The sequence below is a fragment of the Malania oleifera genome, chromosome 12 (genome assembly GCF_029873635.1).
Source record: "Malania oleifera isolate guangnan ecotype guangnan chromosome 12, ASM2987363v1, whole genome shotgun sequence".
NCBI classification, from domain to species: domain Eukaryota; kingdom Viridiplantae; phylum Streptophyta; class Magnoliopsida; order Santalales; family Ximeniaceae; genus Malania; species Malania oleifera.
The window spans coordinates 73327040-73347997 of NC_080428.1; the positions used below are offsets into that span (position 1 = coordinate 73327040).

The 20958-nt window shown below is 37.6% G+C and overlaps 1 protein-coding gene across 4 annotated transcripts in view; it reads left to right on the top strand.

Moving 5' to 3' along the window:
• The first annotated feature begins 428 nt into the window (after nucleotides 1-428).
• Nucleotides 429-20958, top strand: part of LOC131144145 (zinc finger protein 5) — a 37968-nt gene continuing 17438 nt past the window's right edge. Inside the window, exons 1-2 of one of the 4 annotated variants that reach the window (XM_058092570.1) lie at nucleotides 435-891; nucleotides 5628-5743. The gene's annotated coding sequence lies outside the window, so the exon portion shown is untranslated. Of the gene's footprint in view, nucleotides 892-1653; nucleotides 1903-5627; nucleotides 5744-20958 lie in introns of those variants that run through there. The other 3 variants (XM_058092572.1, XM_058092571.1, XM_058092573.1) reach the window with 3 other exon arrangements.

The following is a 20958-nucleotide window of genomic DNA, read 5'->3' on the forward strand; positions in this document are numbered from 1 at the left end:
AATTAAATGTAGAGTGCTAGTGATATCTTTTGAGTAATAAGAACACTTGTAATATATATTTTAAACATAAATTAAATACTATATATATGCATTATATAATATTATATTATATTTTTATTTTAATATTAATTTATAGTCAAATTAAGCTTAATTGAATTGCATTTAAGTTGAGCTTGTAGCCAAATCAAGCTCAAATCAGGTTGTGGTGTTGAAGACATATGTCTAGTCTCAAAGTTTTGATAATTACGGTTTAACTTCATCAAGTATAAAACATCTCTTCTACTTATTTAAACAAGTAGAAAATACTTTTAAAATAAGTTAATGTAAAAGATACTAACCTCCCTAATCTAAAACTTTAACAAATAGATGTTAACATTCCTGAAATCTAAAAAAGTATACAAAACTTTTCTAAGTTGAATAGAAAAACACTCCTAAAAAAAAGTATTAATGCCACAAAATTGAAATATATATATATATATATATATATATATATAAATATTATTGTCTTTTGTCAAAATATGAGAAATGACATTAATTAGGATACGCTGAACCCAAATATTTTAAATCGTTTTTTCAGAAGGCACGAAAAACACATTTCTACCTCGAAGTCGTGTTTTGCAAACCCTTCTCTCTCCGTCTCTGGCATTCCTTCGCTTCTCTCTCTCACCGACATCCCCTCCTCTCCCTCCTCCGCTGGCCGCCGCCACAGTCGCTCTCTCCGCTCCCGTCTTTCTCAATACTTCCAGCCGCTGCAACGTTTCCAGACGCCGCAATGTTTCCCTCGGCTGGTACCATCCAATGACGACCCATGCGCGATCTCGAGGTGATCATCTCCGCCGCCGTTGCGCCATTACTGCTGCAAGTTTCTGTATTCAAAGTCCTTATTAACAGGTGCCTCTCTCTTCCCTCTCTTCTCCCTCGCAGCGACTTCTTCGAGAAGGGCTTAGGCAGTCGAATAACTGGAAATCGCGTAACAAGTCTAATGCCCAAACACAGAACTTAGAGCTCTTTCGCGTCAATGTCAAAAATTGTGGAATCAAAAAGTAAAATTCAGAGAAAAAAAAAAAAAAAAACTGAAAACTTTCAATTAGTGACAAATTTAATATGTTATTCAACAAAGACTTATTTTTGTCCTTGAGTTAAATAACAATAGAAAAACGTAATTAAAATAATAAAAATACCAAAAATACAAATAAAAAATATTATCATAAAAAATTAAAACTATAGTTAATTTGCTTAGTTATTATATTCTAGAACTCATTTTTAATTGTATGTTTAAGTTTGCATGATCTTTTACTTAAATTTTATAAAAGATTAAGTTTGAAGTGAAAGACTTAATCCATTAAAGTGATTTCTGACTATAAAGTACTTAAAAATGAAAAAATATTTAGTTATTTTATTTTTGCAAAAATGGCTTAAGATCGAGAACAGGAACTGAAAACTTGCAATCTAAATAAGTAGGATGTTGCAATCTGTTACTTCTACTACTACAAAACAAAAGAAGTAACCAAAAATGATGTCGAGACGCCCTTTATATTTTCATTGTCCAACTTGTGTTTTATAAAAATACCAAATTTTGATTTTACACATTTTGAATATTTAATTTTTTTAATTTTTAGTTATATTAGAAAGAAACTTTTATTTTTTATAGCATTTAATAGAGAAAGAAAATAAGGAAAAATAAATGTCTCTTTCATTTCTTTTCCCCAAATAGAATCTTGATCCAAAACGATTTAGGAAATTGAAAGTAAAAGGAATTTTCTTTTCCCTCTCAAAATCAATCCCTCCCAAAGTAGAACTAGAAAGGAAACTGATGAAAAGAGACTAGTGGCAATAGCCGCTCAAATTGAGCGATGACGACTTCTCTTCTTTCCATTTTCTCTTCCTTCAACTAAACAAGAGGTAGGAAAGGACACTTCTTTTCCTTCCCTGTACCTTTTTCCTTCCCACCCATTGCAATTGCAACTTAATTACGCTGCTGATTACATTTAATGCATCTCCATTAAATATTATGATCCGTCTCCTTTACTTTTTCTAGCACATATCACTTGCCGTACACATCCAATGTTTCTTTACGAGTCCTTGTAATTATATTCTGCCTGTGATAGCATACATTTTCTTGTACTATTTATTTTATTTTAATTATATTGTATATTGGCCTCCTTGGCTATTAGTTTGTCAATCTCTATGTTTTTGAAGTAGTTTATTGTAGGTCTATAAATTGATTAGGCCAAGCCAGGCCAATATATGCTTTATGTTTGCTTGAAATACCTGAAGATAATGGGTTGCAATATAGCATGAAGTGATTTTTACATAGTTGTTTATTGTTTTTATTTTTTTTATACATCCTGCATCTGTGATTACTTATATGTCATGCGGTGACTTTTGTAGCATGTGCAGGAGGCTTTGGAATTCACAGCTTCACTAGATATTAGTTTTGTTGCATAAGTTGATGTTTAAAATGTCTCAAACATTTGGACAAGGAATTGTTCTCTTCCATGAATAGCTTTATTCTTTGTTACTGGTTATCTTTAGTAATTTAGCATTATTGCTGTGTTATTAAGCACGAGTTAGTAATGGTATTACGGTAAGTGTTATGTATTTGGCATATTTTATGAATAGAGTGAGAGACCTATCATTGTGATTGGGCTTCCAATTTACACAATACTTCAACATCGTATTAGAGCATGATCCAACCTAAACCCTAAGTGCCATAGCCACCGCCAAACCCTAAACGTCATAATATTGTGCAAATTATAGGAGGATCGTCTGCATCATTGTAGACCAGAAACAACTCCAGAAGTTGCCTGTGGTACTTGGAAAATTCGTGGACTTCAGTGCAATTTCAGAACCTCAAGAGTCCCCTTTATATTTTGCAGAGCCAACTAACCACCTTAAATTTTACAGCCAGAGGGCTAGCCACACACCCGCATATGCCGGCCAAAGGTGACGGCTCCAACACTACACACTGGCATGTGAGACTTCGTTAAGCACTGTTTTTGCTCTGATTTCTTGTTGAATGCCTTGAATCCCTTTATACTCCATAATCCATAACATCAAGTTGTGGGTCATGTCTCAGTGTTCAATGATCCAAACTTTTTGTTAATAGTTTGTTTGGTACCATTTGAGTATGTATATCAATTTTCTTGGGGCAGTGGCAGTGTTATGCTAGTGTGTTTGTGATTCGTTCGTGGTTGTTTCAGTTGTTCACCTTGTTTGTAGGAGTTTCAGTTGTTCAATTTATTAGCTGTTGTTTTGGTCTTTGACCTTATTTCTTGTTTGTCTTATTTGTGACTGTTGGGATGGAGTCCATGAATCTGAGAAGTATGTCCCGTTCATCACCACTGCAGATAACAGCCAAGAAGTTGAGTGCAAAGAATTATGTGCAATGGTCTAAGGCTCTCAAAGATCTATTTGAAAAGCTTAGGCAAATTTTGAGAACTTGTTTCAATCTGGACCTAGTGATAACAAAAGGACGGATCTATGGATTCGGGAAGATGTGTCAATTGTCTTCGTGTTATGGAACCATGTATTGCATGAATGTGCATGCATTTGGATGTGTACGAGGATATTTGGGGTTATTTCAAGATCTTTTATTCTACTAATATTACATGTATTAGTACTTTTAGGGAGACATGAATGTCATATAGTTCTTTGTGAAGATGAAGTACATCCATGAATATCTGCAACTCATAATTGTCGATGTCCATGAGATGCAAAAGTAATGGGAGCAGATGAAGGTCCTTCAGGTGTTTGAACCTGAATTCGAGGCTGTCAGGTCCTAAATCCTTGGTAGTGCAAAGTTCGCTGATGTTTATTCTCGCATCCTTCATCGTTTCTCCCGCACACATTCCTCATCCCCTTGGTCGTGGAGTTTCAACCTTTAGCTTTGAGGTTGAAACAAGGTGATTTTGGTACTCCACCAAGTAGTCACAGAATTTTAGGGGTGGTTCAAGTGGTCGTGGTTGAAGGGACGGGTATGGTAGAGGCTTTCCTTGCAAGTGCACTCATTGCAGATGAAGAGGTGTGGGGATCTTCATAGTAAATCGCCAGGCATTGATAATACAGCCCCCCATACAGTCCAATCTTTCGTGTGTAACAAATGGGGAGCAGCATACTGTATGTCTGTATCAATGTCTGAATGTTAGAGTATTTAAAGTTCTAGCACTATCAAGCATCTCACCAAGCTTCTTTTCCCATTGCATCAGTAACCTTACAGCTTGCCTGTCATCAAGTATTTTTCCCACTAGTACTTGAGTTATAGATTCAACTGTGACTAACTATGACAGGTATGGCCAATATCTTTTCTGCTGTAGGATTTTCAAAATCATACTTCGTGTCACCCTTGTTGATGGGCCAACTACAAAGGGAATAAGCCAATAGGGAGAGTAAATCCCATTTCTTCTATCCTCTTTCTTTTGTTTTTATATTCCTGAGTTTCCCTTTAATCTTATGTTAGCAAGATTAAAAATTCATTAATTGTTCAATAAAATTATTTCCTCATTTTATTGTCATTGAGGATTTGAAGACAAGGAAGATGATTAGCAAAGGATGTGAGGCTAGTGTACTACTTTGAGTCTCTATATCCTTTTATTTTCAGCATTGATGCTGCTACTACACCACCCCAAACCCCTTGCCGACATGGATTGAACTTGTCATCTTTGATTAGACAAGTTAAAAGAACTAGTTTGTAATTGAGTTCTATGTCTAGTCTTGATTGTGAGACTTGTTAGTTAGGAAAGCATCATCGTGTTCATTTGCTTCTTGAGTCAATAAATGGGCATTAATCTCGTTTATGTTAGTCCATTCTAATGTTTGGGGTCCTACTGTCCTAGTTTGGTTGTGTCTAAGTTGGGTTTTTGATATTTTGTAACTTTTGTTGATGACTTTTAATGGATGACTTGACTTTATTTAAAGAAGGATCATTTTGAGAATTTGAGGTATTTCATATTTTTTGTGCCTTTTGTTTTGAAATAAATGCTCAGTTTGATTTTCCTGTTCAAATATTGTAAAGATAATGCAAAGGATTACTTTAGTACCCAATTTACTATCTATATCATTAAGTCTTGTATGATTCATAAGTCATCTTGTGCCCACACCACAATAAAATGGAGTTGCTGAGAGGAAAAATAAACATATCCTTGAAGTCACTTGTACCTTACTAAATCAGATAAATATCCCTAATATGTTTTGGAGTGATGTCATGTTGATTGCATGCTTTTTTATCAACACAATGCAATCCTGTGCTCTTGGTGGTAAAATTCTCTACTCCCTTCTCTTCCTAAATGCCCCTTTATTCACTTTACCTCATATATATAGGTGTGTGTCCTTTGTTGATCAATTAGGAGTGGATAAATTGGATCTTCATGCTATAAAATGTTTTTTTTTTTTTGGATACTTGTTAACTGAAAAAGATTATAGTCCTACTTTGCATAATTTATTTGTTTCTATGTTACATTCTTTATGTGTACACCCTACTATTCTAATTCCTTGAGCCCTTCTGACCTTAATGAGTCCCTTCCCCTACCTGGCCTTCCACATACTGGCTTTTTGACTTTGCCTAATTTTCCACTTCATCTTTGTCTTGCTTGAGTATATCTCATCACCCCAATCATCCTAATTTGTAGGTGTATGCGTGACAACAACTAAGGGGGAGAGAGCCTCCTTCAACTTCTACTACTACATCTTTGGTTTCCTCCTTTGGTGATCCCATTTCCCAAGATGAAGATGTTAATTTGGAAAGGTAAATGCACCTATACTCAGCATCTAATCTCCAATTTCATTTGTTATGATTTCTTGTCATGCTCATATTACAAAAAGTACTCCATCTTCTATTGCTCTTTCTAAATTTGTTTCTGAAGCCGTATCCCATTTTGGGTGGATTGGTCGAGGAATGCAATTGTTGAAGAGATGCATGAATTATACAATAATGATACTTGGGAAGTGGTTCCTTTTCTTCCTGACAAGTCTTTGGTTGGTTGTTGTTGGGTGTATATCATGAAAATCAATCCATATGGTTATGTGGCTCATTGGAAGGCATGACTTGTTGCTAAAGGATATACCCGTTTATAGTTTGGATTACTCTTACACATTTTCTCCCATCGCCAAACTTGCCTTAATTTAAGTCACTAGCTCATTCTTCAATAGGCACACGATCAAAGCCATGGGCTCCTCCCACGGCATGGGAGCTTACGATTTCATGTTCTATTTTGATCATCTTCTTAGCCACCACCTATCATTGGCCTTTGCATCAATCAAATGTGAAGAGTAGCTCCTTATATGGTGATCCTTAGGAGGTCTATATGGAATGATCACATGTGTTTGTTGCTCGGGGAGTCAAAATTAGTGTGTTGACTCAAGAAATCCTTGTATGGCTTAAAGCAGTCTCTCAAAGTATGGTTTGTCGATATGCCTTAGTACTTGTGTTTGGAGTTCAACAATGTGCTGTAGATCACTTTGTATTTCTAATAGGATTATGCTCACCATGTATGTGGATGATATTGTGATTATTGGCGATGATGATCAAGGTATCCAACGCTAAAGAATTTTCTACATTCTGAAATTCAAACCAAAGATTTAGGGGCATTGGAACACTTCTTGGGCATAGAAGTATCTAGATTCGTACTGGACTATTTAGCTACAAAGGACATATATTTTAGACCTTTTAGATGAGACCAAGCATGGGACTAAAACTTGTTGATACACCACAGATCCTAACAGCAAGTTAGTGCATGTGGATAATTTGTTGGTTGACCCTAGATAGTATTGGAGACTTTGTTGAAAAGTTGAACTATGTCAGTCACTTGACCAAATATCTTTCCCAACAAGTGTTCTGAGCTAGTTTCTTGATTCTCGTAGATCCAGTCAATGGTATGCAATCATTCGTATCTTGAGATACATGTGCACCTAGGAGAGGTCTTTTATATTCAGGGTCACACTTCTGTTTGGCTATATAAAAGCGTAGATTGCAATAGGTCACCTTTTGCAAGAAGATAGAACTTTGTATTCTAGAAAAGCAAGAAACAAACTCTGGTGGCCCAATTGAGTGTTGAGTCAGAGTATCGGGCCATGGCCCACCCTAGATGTGGGTTTGGCTAAAGAACATGTTGGGAACTTGGTTTTCCACCTCGTCGTTGAAGAATCTTCGAGCCTTGAGGAGTCCTCAGCTGTCTTAGAATCTTCCTCCTCATGGTCGCCTCCATCTCCTCCCTTCTCATCAAATTTTTTACCATAACCTGTCGAGTAAACACCTTGACATCCTATTTGAGAAATTTTTTTCAGTGCCTGAGCTGCGTACTCTGGGAGAGCAGCCTTGTAAGTCCTGAAGGTGTAGTTGACCAAGGCTTCAAGGACTGTATGGAGGCCTTGGAAGCTTCCCCAAAAGTTTGGCTAACTTCCTCTTGCCTTTTTGGACTGCCTCCTTCTCCCTCTGAGCTGCCTCCAGCCCATTTGCAATGAGCTGTCCTGAATCCTGATGGCTCTGCTCCATTTTTGGAGTTTCTAGGCACTTGTTCTTGTGATCTTGTCCTTTTCACCAACGAGCTACCTCTAGATCATATCTGATTTACCTGGTTTCCAATGGCAACCTTCAGAGCGGGGAATTGATCTTTTCATCCAGGACAATTTTCATCATGGTCATCTAAAATAAACGAGGGATTACACATCTGTTGACGAGCATATCAGCTCTGTTCAAGTAAAGAATTTACCTTTATATGCAATGTGCGATGCAGGGCTGCTCGAGGCTTTTGGGAGCATCTCATGTAGCTCCAATTTGTCTTGGGAGGGAGGAAACTCTTCTCAATTTTGTAAGAATGGTCATGCAGTGTCCTACAGGGATGGGGCACATCAGCTGACAGAGCTACCCCTGAGTCACTTGTTCTCACTGGTAGGTGAGTGGAATAGTGGATTTATCGTATTTTCCTAGAGAACTTTGTAGATTGCAGCTCAGCTAGAGCCAGTAGGTCAGTAAGATCCCAGCCATAAGCCAGATGATCCCACCCACATTAAGCTGAACCACTTGCTGCAGGACGATTGAAGCCTTGAAGCAACCTATGTTCTTCGTTGCCTTTGATTAACACCATTCCTTAGTTTGTGAGGTACTGGTGCCATTCATCCACGCTGCAACTGCCAAATCTGGATCAAAGGTCCTTGCATTTTGTCACAACTCCTTGGTCTCCATTGTCTGCCAGTGATGATCTTGATCTTGATCTTGACCCACTCACCATTGCCAGCCGTCACTCTGTCGTCGTAGTTGACCTGGATGCATTGAAGCGGCAGTGCCTGTGTTGCTGCCACCAGAGCAGAGACACAGCTACAGCCCTTTCTCAATTGACCACTGAAGAAGCCAACCTTAATTTCAGTCAGATGAGTATAAGTATCCAACTGGTTCATCCAGAATGGGTCCAACCAGTCAGAATCGAACCGGTTCAGCCAGATCAGGCCAGACCAGACCAGACCAGACCAGACCAAATTGAACCAGCATAAAAAATTGCAGTTACTTTTACCTCCACATTGGACAAGATTGATGCTAGGATGCACAAGATTGATTCTATGCTTCGCGCCCTTATCTCATTTTTTGATCCTAATCATTGTGAACTGAAGATATGACTTCCTTTCAGCCCATTCAGAAGGAGGTAGTCCAAAAAGAAGAGGTAGTTGAGGATGCTCCTATTGAGATTGAAGAACCACTGCAGGAAATATGGATGTCTCAAAATTGAAGCCTGATCCCAAACAGTTGATCTAATCATCCCACATAAATTTGTTAGTTATACCTCCATGGGCTGTTCACTCAAGCAATCTTAAATCTTATTTCATTTTGAAGCCAGCATATTAAAATTGCCTCCCTCAAGCATGGTCACAATCTGGGTTCTTCGTCCTTCAAAAATTTGGAATTTGAGGTTGATTCTTTCTAATTGGAGGAGAATGATGTAACATGCAAGCAAGATCTATTGCACTTTCCTAATTTTAATTGTATTTTCATTTGTTTTGTATAGGTCATTTTATTATGTCACATCTTCAAGGGTTCTAGGATATTATTATTATTTAGAAAGCAAGATTCTACAGTATTATTTTAGGAACTAGTATTTTAGAGGCTATTTGATATCATTGTCAAAAATTATAGAAACGAAAACAAAAAATAGACACACTAAAAATCAAAAATTTGCAACCTGTTTAGTTAACATTTATAAAACTAATATAAATTAAAAACTTAATTAAAAAATGCTCATTTTTATCTTTAAATCAAATAATATTATAAAAATATATTAAAATAATAAAATTACAAAAAATTTACATTAAAGAAAAGACTATAATAAAAATAAAAATTATTATAATTATTTTGCTTCATTATTATACTTTCATAATTTACTTTATAATAAATATTTTATTGGACATGACAATTAAAAAATAGTAAAAATATTTTTTGATTAACTATATTATTACTTTTTGAAATTTATGTAGGCTTTTATTTTAATTATATTTAAATTCACATTTTCAAAATTTATGTTTATTGTTGTTGTTGTTGTTGCATGATCATTTTATTTTAATTTGAATTTAAAAATGTATAAAATGAATGATTTAATCTAAAAAAACTATTTCTGAATATTAAAATTTTTGGCAAAAACCATAAAATCTAATTTCCAGTTTTTTACAAAACAATTGAAAATCAGCATTAGAAATAGACTAAAAACATTAACAAACGCCTTTTTATGATCCGTGTCTTCAATAGAAAACAACGACGACACCAAATAGACCCTTAGTTTATTTAGGTTTCTTAAATTGAGTTTTTTATTCTTCAAGCATTCTCAGCCTATATATAGTAGGTCTATAGAGTGCTTTTGATTCCGTAGCTATGCTAGGCTAGGCTAGGTGAGGTTAACCCCTTAGCATATGTTTGGTGTAACATAACATTAGGATAGGATTGACCAAGAAGGAGGCACTCAGTTCATCATTTATATGGGATAGGGTTGGCTCGTCTGCCACCACCAGCCAGCCTCAACTAAAACAATCTGGACGAGGATCCCCCCATCATCCTCCATGTACATGCCCCAGTACCCCACCCCTTCATCCTCTCCAGCACACCCCCAACTATGCGCTTGTCTTCTCTGTCCCCCTATTATCTGAGATAGAGAAGTTCTGATCCTTTGATCCTCCAGCAGAGAAGTTCTGATCCTTTGATCCTCCAGCTCTCCTCTGGAATTAAACACTTGTATGAGATTCAAAGCCCAAAATATTGTTCAAATTCCTCAAATATGAGATCCACCCCATCCATGTGCTTATAGCTATATATCGCTGCTCTTCCCTCCACCCCACCGCCTGATTTCCTGCCACCCTTGTGGTCTTTGGTGGTCCCATTGGTGACCTGCAGTATGGGCTTCCTCGTATCCACCACCTCTATCTCTAGCAGCAGTGATGCCTTGTGGTGTCTGTAATACTTTACCGCCACATCATCATCATCATTGCGGAATTTGGGGATGGAAGTGGTTGTTCTTGGTGATTTTAAGCAATGAGTTCGTGCTCTGTTTCTTGCTTTGCAGAGCAGTTGTAGAGATTTTGTGATTGACTAGGTAATCATAGTTTGTGTAAGATATTTGCACTCTTATTAATCAATGCGAGTTATAAAAATGACGGTCCATGCAACTGGAGATTTGAGCCATTAAATGGTATTCTGGTCATCGGGATCCTATCCATTTGGTGTCCTAATCTTGACATGGGACAGGATAAAAGACATACCCAGTTTAGTTTAGCCCAGTCTCCAATTCCAGGGAAAAAAAAAAATCAGAAAATTTAAAACCATACCCTTTCTTTTTCCATTCTAACCCTTTGGGATCTCCACAACATACACCACCACTACCACTGGCATTAGAGACTGCCAATTGACCTCTCACCAGAATTTCATCACCATCTTATGACCCAAGCTGTCTTGTGTTGACTGAAGCTCCAACACCGCTGCTCCGCTTGGTTGCTCATCCTGGCAGGGAATTTTCTGGACACATCACCAGCACCATTGGGCTCCCCATCCTTTTATTTGTCATCTCATCAGCTAGAATTTACAGGAAAATGCCACGCACTCCTTACACCCTGGTACATTGTCATGATCATTGAAAATACAGCTAGGTTCTCCGTCTTTCTCTTTCGTCTCCACTATCTTCTTCTTTCACAAAAACTGCCCAGCCCTTCATTATTTTATACTCTTTTTTTATTTTTTTCCCAATTGAATGAGCCTAAAAAAAATGCAACTCAGCCCCCCATTTGTCCTTCTACATATTCAAATCTAGCCCATAAACAAAATTGGCCCAATTCATTATATTTCATTCGGCCCAGTCTTTTTTTTTTTTAAATCCACCCTTATCCATCCATAGCCACTTAGCCAAAGCCCATTCCTTAAACACTCAACTTCTTTTTCCCTCCCTCTTATAAAAAATAACAAATAAGAAATAAAAGATTAACAAAGTGGCGACTAATGTTGAGCTGATTGCAAAAGTGAGCTGTTGATTGGTAGGATAATGCTAAAGCTTGATATACATTGTTAGCCTACAACCTAACAACTTAAGCTTTTAGGTAAAATAGGAATTTAACATGGTATCAAAGCCTTGGTTGCCTGGAGGACCTAGGTTCTAGTGTTGTTGTCTGCATTTATTTGTTTGTTTGTTAGAAATGTAGAAATCCCGAAGATTATTAGAAATTCTGAGAATTAAGGGTCAATAATACGAGAGATTGTATAGGGACTTATTGGGCAGATTTTATGCATTTATTTTAGGCAATTCTTTCCTTGTTAATATGCGGTTGTATTATATATAGAGAGTTGTGGTTGTACAAAAATTATTCAAGAAATATAGAAATTATTCATTCTTATTTCATGGTATTAGAGCTAGAAGATTAAACCTAGCTATCAATGGCGGAAACCTCCGGCCAAAGCAGAGGTTTGATGACATCTGAATCTCACGAGGGGGAGAACAAAGCCATCTCCACCATGGGCTCAACAGGACTCAACAACTTGTCTTTCCAGCTCACGGTGGAGAAGATGAATGGAAAAAACTACCGAGAATGGACAAAATAAATCAAACTTGTGATCGATGGCAAGGGAAAGTTGGGATTTCTTACCAGGGAGACACGGAGAATTGGAGGACTCCATGGTCACGACGTGGCTGGTAAACTCCATGAAGTCGTTGATCGGGAGGACCTATCTCTTCTTGCCATTGGCAAAGGAAGTTTGGGATGCTGTCTATGAGACCTACTCCGACGCTGAGAACTCGTCCCAAATCTTCGAGCTTAAGACGAGACTGTGGCAGATGAAACAGGGAGAAAGGGATGTTACGGATTATTATATGGAGATGACTGTTCTTTGGCAGGAACTCGATTTGAGTTTCAAAGAAGAGTGGGAATGCTCAAGAGATAGTGTTAGATATAAAAAAACGCCTCGAAAATGAATAGGTGTTTGAGTTTTTCGTTGGTTTAAATTGGGCCCTTGATGATGTTCGTGGAAGAATTCTGGGTCGTCATCCTTTACCATCAGCACGCGAAGTTTTCTCAGAAGTGAGATGAGAAGAAAGTAGGCGTAAGGTGATGCTAAAGGAGACAGTCTTTACTAACCATACTCGACTAGAAATGTCTGCCTTGGTATCTCAAGGGACTCTTCTAGGGTCTAGTTCAAGACAACAGAAGGGACGCCCCTGGTGTGAACACTGTTAAAAAATTGCCCACACTAAGGAGATGTGTTGGGAGATACACCGGAAACCAGCTAACTGGAAGCCACGACAAGGCAACAAAAATCGTGGCTACCAAGCCACGGTTGACAATCAAGCTGAAAGACCTCAAGGGGAGAAAAGCAGTAATAATTCCAATTCAAGTGGTGCATTTAACTTTGAGAAGTTGGAACAACTCTACAAAATGTTCTCTACCTTTCAGACTTTGGGTCAGTCTTCCACAAATAGTTCTTCAGGTTCTTTAGCCCAAAGAGGTAATTTTCTACAAGACTTGAGTATAAATTCTAGATTCAAAACTCCTTGGATTATTGATTCTGGTGCCTCTGACCACATGACCGATGCCTATCATATTTTCTCATCATATTCACCCAGTGCTGGAAATTTGAAAGTTAAAATTGCAGATGGATCACTCTCGTCTGTCGCAGGCAAAGGGAATATCCGACTCTCTAACTCCATCACACTAGAGTCCGTTCTTCATGTTCCTAATTTATCCTGCAACTTACTATCCATTAGCCAGTTAACTAAAAATTTCAATTGTTCTGCTAAATTTCAATCCTCTCATTGTGTTTTTCAAGACCTATCATTGGGGAAGACGATTGGCAGTGCTAAGGAGTATGAGGGACTCTACTACTTTGAGGAAGCTATTGTGAGTGAACAATGTCAAATTGCTAGCTGTGATTCTACATCTATTCCTAAGGATAGTAATATTTTGTTATGACATTTTAGAATGGGTCATCCCAATTTCCAGTATTTGAGACAGTTATTTCCTTCCATTTGTTGGAATAAAACATCATTTGATTTTCAATGTGAGATTTGTGAAATTGCAAAACACCACCGTACTTCTTTCCCAAAGTCCAAATACAAACCAACCTCACCGTTTACTATGATTCACAGTGCTGTATGGGGCCCATCTAACACTCTCAATTGTACCCACACAAAATGGTTTGTTACTTTCATTGATGATCACACTCGTATTTGTTGGCTATATTTGTCGAAAGACAAAACTGAAGTGCGGTATGTATTTATCAATTTTCATTCCATGATTCAAACACAATTTCACACAAAAATTCAAATTATGTGTACAGATAATGGCACTGAATATTTTAATCGTATTCTAGAATTATTTACAAGAACATGGAATAATACATCAAAGTTCCTGTGTCGACACACCCCGACAAAATGGTGTTGCCGAACAAAAAAACAAACATATCCTTGAAGTAGCTCGTGCATTGCTGTTTACTACCAATATGCCAAAAATGTTTTGGAGGGATGCAATTCTCACAGCTACATATCTCATTAATAGAATGCCTAGTCGGGTTCTCTCTTTTGCTTCACCTCTTCAAAAATTCTAGGCATTTTTTCCAAACTCCCATCTCAGCTCAAATCTCTCTCTTAAAGTGTTTGGTTGTACTGCTTTTGTCCATATACATCATCGACATAAATTGGATCCACGTGCCCTCAAGTGTGTCTTTCTTGGCTATTCTCCTACCCAAAAAGGGTAAAAATGTTATGATCCCGCAACAAAAAGGGTATTCGTTAGTCTCGATGTTACTTTCTTTGAAACTACTCCTTACTTCCAAAATCCCTTGCTTTAGGGGGAGACTTTGGGTAGTAAAGAAGCTCAAGTTTTGGATTTCAATACCTTTATTACTGCAACTAAACTTGTCCCAAACACTGAGCCTGTCTTGAAAAATGCTTCTAACCTGCCAAATACTGAAGAAAACTTGAATTCAGGGGGAGATGTATGAAAACAATATAACAAGGAGATACTTGTCTACTCAAGAAAGCCAAAATTAAAGGACACGGAATTTCATACTTAAGGCACCAAAAGAGTCGGAACCGGTGATGGATCCAAGCAACCATGAGTCTTCATCCACTCCTGATCAGGTAATGTCTTCAAGTAATCTTGAGTCCTCCTTTGATAAACCTGCACAGGATGATCTCAATTTACCCATTGCTCTTAGAAAACAAACTCGGTCATGTACTCTCCATTCCATTTCCAAATTCATGTCTTACAATACTTTGTCTACAAGGTATCGTGTTTTTACCTCTAATTTTGATAATTTACAAATTCCAAAGAATATTCTGGAAGCCCTTGAGATCCCTAAATGGAGAGAGGCAGTTATGGAGGAAATGCGGGCCTTGGAAAAAAATAGAACGTGGGATGTGATGAATCTACCGAGAGGAAAGAAACTAGTGGGTTGCAAATGGGTGTATTGTGAAATACAAAGCTGATGGGACAGTGTAACGGTACAAAGCCCGCCTTGTTGCAAAAGGGTTTACTCAAACCTATGACATTGACTACACAGAGACTTTTGCACCCCGTGGCAAAACTAAATACCGTCCAAGTTCTCCTAGCCTTGGCAGCCAACCTGGATTGGCCACTCTAGCAACTTGACATCAAGAATGTTTTTTTGAATGACAAATTAGAGGAAGTCTTCATGACGATACCACCAGGATTTTGTAAAAGGGGTGAAGAAAACAGAGTATGAAAACTCAAAAAGTCCCTATATGGACTCAAACAGTCTCCAAGAGCCTGGTTCGATAGATTTGCAAAGGTGATTAGGGTCCAAAGATATCGACAAGGACAATTTGACCATACTATGTTCTTCCAACAGTCTGAAGATGGGAAGAATACAATTCTTATTGTATATGTCGATGACATCATCATAACTGGAGATAACATAGCAGAGATGGACAAGTTGAAGAAAGTCTTCATCATAACTAGAGATAACATAGCAGAGATTGACAAGTTGAAGAAAGTCTTGGCCACTGAGTTTGAGGAAAAAGATTTGGGACAAATGCGGTATTTTTTGGGGATGGAAGTTGTTAGATTAAAGAAGGGAATCAGTGTTTCTCAAAGGAAGTATGTCCTAGACCTCCTAACTGAAACCGGCATGCTTGGGTGCAAACCACGCGATACCCCCATTGAAGCAGGAAAAAGAAGGGAAGACATTGGAAAACTTGTTGAACGAGGAAGGTATCAGAGATTAGTTGGCAAACTAATTTACTTATCACACGCTAGACCTGACATCGCATTTGCAGTGAGTGTGGTGAGTCAACACATGCATTCGCCGAGGGAAAGTCATCTAGAAGCAGTGTATAGGATTCTTAGATATCTCAAGGGATCTCCGGGCAAAGGACTATTCTTCAAAAAATGTGAAAGCAAAGAAATAGAAGTCTTTACAGATGCCGATTGGGCAGGATCAGCAGAAGATAGAAGATCCACTACCAGGTACTGCACTATTGTATAAGGAAACTTGGTGATTTGGAGAAGCAAAAAACAGAACGTTGTGGTCAGAGGTAGTGTTGAAGCAGAGTTTAGAGCAGTGGTGCAAGGGATATGTGAAGGATTGTAGTTACGGAAACTCTTGGAGGAGTTACATGTCGCGGTAACGTTCCCTATCAAACTCTACTGTGATAACAAAGCAGCCATTAACATCTCTCTCAATCTAGTCTAGCATGACAGAACCAAACGTGTAGAAGTGGACAGACACTTTATTAAGGAAAAGGTTGAAGAAGGAATTATTTGTATGACTTATATTCCTACCAAAGAACAAACCGTTGACATTTTCACCAAAGGACTACCTCGACAAAGTTTTGATGATTTCATATACAAGTTGGATATGATCAACATTTATGATCCAACTATAGGGGGAGTGTAGAAATCCCGAAGATTATTAGAAATTCCGGGAATAAAGGGTCAATAATACGAGAGATTTTATAGGGATTTATTGGGCATATTTTATGCATTTATTTTAGGTAACACTTTCCTTGTTAATATGCGGTTGTATTATATATAAGGAGTTGTGGTTGTACAAAAATTATTCAAGAAATACTGAAATTATTCATTCTGATTTCAAGAAATTATCTTATTCCATGTAATGACTGTTATCTCTCCACGTGCAATTGGGCTGCACATGCAGGGGAGTGTTAAAACTTGATATATATTGTTGGCCCATAACCTAACACAAGGACAGCATATGGAAAATGCTATGGAGACTATTACTAAATCTTTAAATGGGTTGACAATTAAATTTGCTGCATTGGGAAAGAGGACAATACATTTTCCTACCTATCATGGAAGTAGTTGACCGCATGACTTCTATTGGTCCCTAAACTTTTGAATTGGATGATGTAAATGTGCGTTCTTGGATTTGGATGGGAGGTAGTGTTGCATAAAGTAATGGGATGAAATAGAGGTTGCCAAGAAAGGAGAACTAGGCTATGTGTTGACCTTATAGGTCACGCCCGGTTTTGATAATGACAAATACCTGTTGTATTTGATGGGTGTTTGAGGTTATGTGCAGGTATAATGATTGGCAGATTAATATGATGGCATAAGGAATTGAAGTTGAAGACCCCATTTATACTGTATTTAATTTCATTATTCTTCAAGAGTCTGTAATACTAAAATAGGGCTTTGATTGTAATAACCATATGCATCACCTGCACGATTTGATAAGTAAGTTCAAACTAAAAAGGACCTAGAAATGACCCTAGGACACTCACTTATGCATATATATGTATGGTCATTTGAATAGGGTGATTGCATGCTTAAACAGGACCAAAATGCACTAAATAGGCACATTTGGTCGATCGTACTCTCTAGTACAATTCCTCTCGGTCGACTGAACCGGGACCGGATTAACACTTTGACCATAGCCTGGTCGGCCGAACTTGCTCAGTTCATTTTCACCCGATTGGCCGAACTACCTAGGAGTCAACAAATTAACCATCTGGTCAACCGAGCCCAAAATGCATAACAACGCCCTGGTCGACCGAGTTCCCACGTGTGAGAACTCAACGATTTGGTCGATCAAACTTGTTAGTTCAAAAGGTCCCTGGTTGACCGAACCGTGCTAAATAGAAAAATCGCCCTGGAACCTTCATGTCCGGTTGACCGAACTTATAGTTCAAATGATGCCCAGTCAACCGAACTGTGCACAACTTGGTCAACCGAACTTCCTTCGGTCGACCTGTGCTCTCGGGTTGCCCCAAATATTTTACCGCGGTTAATATTTTTAAACGGGGTTAATTTGCTTAAAATATATTAAAACTTTTATAATAATTCCTTATGTGTCTTGGACGGTTATAATCAAGGGAAAGTCTATATATATCCCTTCATTTGGAATGTTTGGCAAACTCAAATAGTGATTTTTCTCTGAATTTCAAAATCATTCACTCTTACTTCAAAACATCCTACACTCATACTTACCTTGCCATATTGCCAAAAATCCATTTGTAAGTTCGAATTGAGTGTTGTTGTTCTATAGGTTTGCTCTTTCAAGTTTGTGCTTCTTTGATACTATTTTATTTGAGAGCAAAACCTCAAGTGTTCTTAGGGGACTTTATTAATAAGTCTTTCCTAAGAAGACTTCACTTGAGTTTCTGAGTATTGCATTGTTATTGCAATATCTTGAGAAGTTCTTATTTGATTTTGGTTGCAAAAATCTTTTCGAATCATTTTCAAATATCTAGTGTGTTTCATCTTGAGAAATCTTTGAAGAGATATTTGTTTATGTGGTGAAGATCTTTGTTGCAATATTCCTTGAGTAATATTATTTGTTGAACACAAAGATTAAACCTTTTTTGCCAGCCAAATCTATATATCTCTTGAGCTTTATATGTTGAGAAAATCTACTCGTTGAGATATTTGAAGTGTTGCTAATATCTTAGTCTATGCATTGTGATTGAATATATTTTGTGATACAAAGATCATATTGTTTGCACTCTCACGCACTGATTACATCGCTCATATAACTATTTGAGAGTAGACATCTAAGACCACATTGAGTATGTGATTGCTTAGATTGGGTACACATCTGCTTTATATGAAAGCATAGTCACTGTACCAATTTCATTATTGTGAACATACTGAGTGTTTCCAGGCGTGGCCTGAGGGGGTGGTAATCCAGTCCGATAAGGATTGGTTGTAAAGGTTGAGGTCAATCCTGTGCTAATTGATCTAGTTTGTTTAGGTGCTGCTCCACCCGTTTAAGTGAGCAATTATAGTGATAATCCTTGTGCTTGTTAGTCAAGGCGGGGACGTAGGCAATTGGCCAAACCTCAATAACATTTCTGCGTGTCACTTTCCTTTACTACTTTCTGGCGCATGCGTAGTTAGTTAAAATGCATTATTTAATTTCTGGTACAGATTATAATTGATTTACTTTACTTGCACTAGATTGATCATAGGGTTGTGAATATACTGCTGTTAGGATACTCATATAGGGCATAAATTTTAAAAGTACCAATTCACCCCCCTCTCTTGGGATCACGGTAAAGCTAACACTATGCTTAGGCGCTCAAGTGTCCAGTGGCATGATGATTCTGTAGGGATGATACAATGGATTTAGATAGAGAAGCTCTAGGTTAGAGAAAGCATTTGGTGAGAAATGAGGGCTAAAAGATCTCCCTAAATGGGGTGAGAAGGTTGGTATTTATGGTGCTAATTAGGATTGGAGCTATTATCCATTGAGAGAGGATCAAGGTTATATGTAAGGTTTCAACCAATTGGAGAAAGGTAGTTGGAGTCATTCGATGATTAAATACACGTAGTTAGTAAGAAAACAATAAGGAGTGCCACGTGTTGTGGGTGACACTTGAGCTATCATTGGAAGGGCTAAGAGGATTAGACCGCCCCAGCTTGAGCCCACCAATCCAAAGCTCTTTGCAACGTCCTAGAACTCGGAATTGATCAAGAGATCCTTCACATGTCTCGTGATCAATCCCGAGCATGTGTTAAGGGTCTGGGCCCTGCAAAAATCATGAAATTTAAGTTTAGTAAAATAAGCAATTAATATTTGTTTGCAGACAGTAATAAATGTTTTAATTCTTGATTAGACAGGTGAAAGAAAGGACCTACTCATGAAAAACAAAATGATCATTTGCATAGTGGAATTAAATTGGAACGATTTTAATGATGATGGTTCACCTAATGAATTTGATGATTGGGATGAGATGAAGTGAGCTGCACATGAACAATTTGTATATCCCAACTACCAGCAGCATGTTCTTTTGTACAACTTTTTGATCTGAAAAAGGAAGACAAGATAGTGGCCAATTGCATAGTAGAAAGTGGAAGGAGGATATTATGGTTGCTTTATACGGGAAAAGGTTGAACCCAGCTATTGCTTCAAGGATTGCTGCTTGTCATCTTGTACAGGTAGAGGTGCAGTTTGTCACTTAGAGAAGGAATAGTGTAATCCTCTTTGGGTTACATCAACCCATTGGTTTGAGAAGACTAGTGGTGGAATTGGGCAAGAGAAGTTAGTTGTGTGGTTATGTAAAGGAAATCAGAATCTTTTGGATGACTTCAGCAATCTGAAAGAACTTCTAACTTCTTAGGACCTGCCAACAATCAACTGTTTTATGTGTCAGGGATTTGGGCGTTGTTAGATTACCACTATACCTAAAATCTTAAACTTTTAGGTTGTGGGCCAACAATGTGTATCAAGCTTTAACACTCCCTTGCACGTGTATCCTGACAACACGTGGAGGGATAAGCACATGGTAGATAAACACCCATTACAAGGAATACAATAATTTTTTTAAAACCACACAATAGACACGGGCAACAAGACTTGAACCCAAAACCTCTTGGTACCAGCTCTAATACCATGTTAGATTATCACTTTACTTAAAAGCTTAAGCTTTTAAGTTTTGGGCCAACATATATCAAGCATTAACAGGCATCTAGCTGCACAATGTCCTAACAAAATCATGATAAGTACAAAAAAGAAGATGATTATGATGTCATCTAAAAAATTGAACCTACGATACAAGTCCTAGGTGACATAGATGAAGATGGCGATTTGGGTTATTGTCCAGTATTTCCACCTATTCCCTCTTCCAAGTGGAAGGAAGTGAAGATTAGGTCATCATTTTTCAAACTTGGGTTATTTGTCACAAGCAACTTTGTATTTTGGTTATTGGTCTTGGTAGTTGTACAAGTGTAGTTTCTAAAGAAACTATGAGGAAGTTGACTTTGAGCTTTGAAGGTTGAACCTCATTCTAGTCTATACAAGATTGCTTGGATGTAAAATATTTACTTGATGGTCCATGTTCTTTGCTTGCTTACCTTCATAATAGGTTTGAGTATGGAGAATATAGTCGGTGATATTTTTCCTCTCAAAATTTGCCACATTCTTTGGGGATGTCTATTGTTTTAGATAGGAAGATTAAGCATGATGCTTATGAAATTCATATATCTCCTTTATGAACAAGAAGGGGTATAAGCCGATGCCATTTT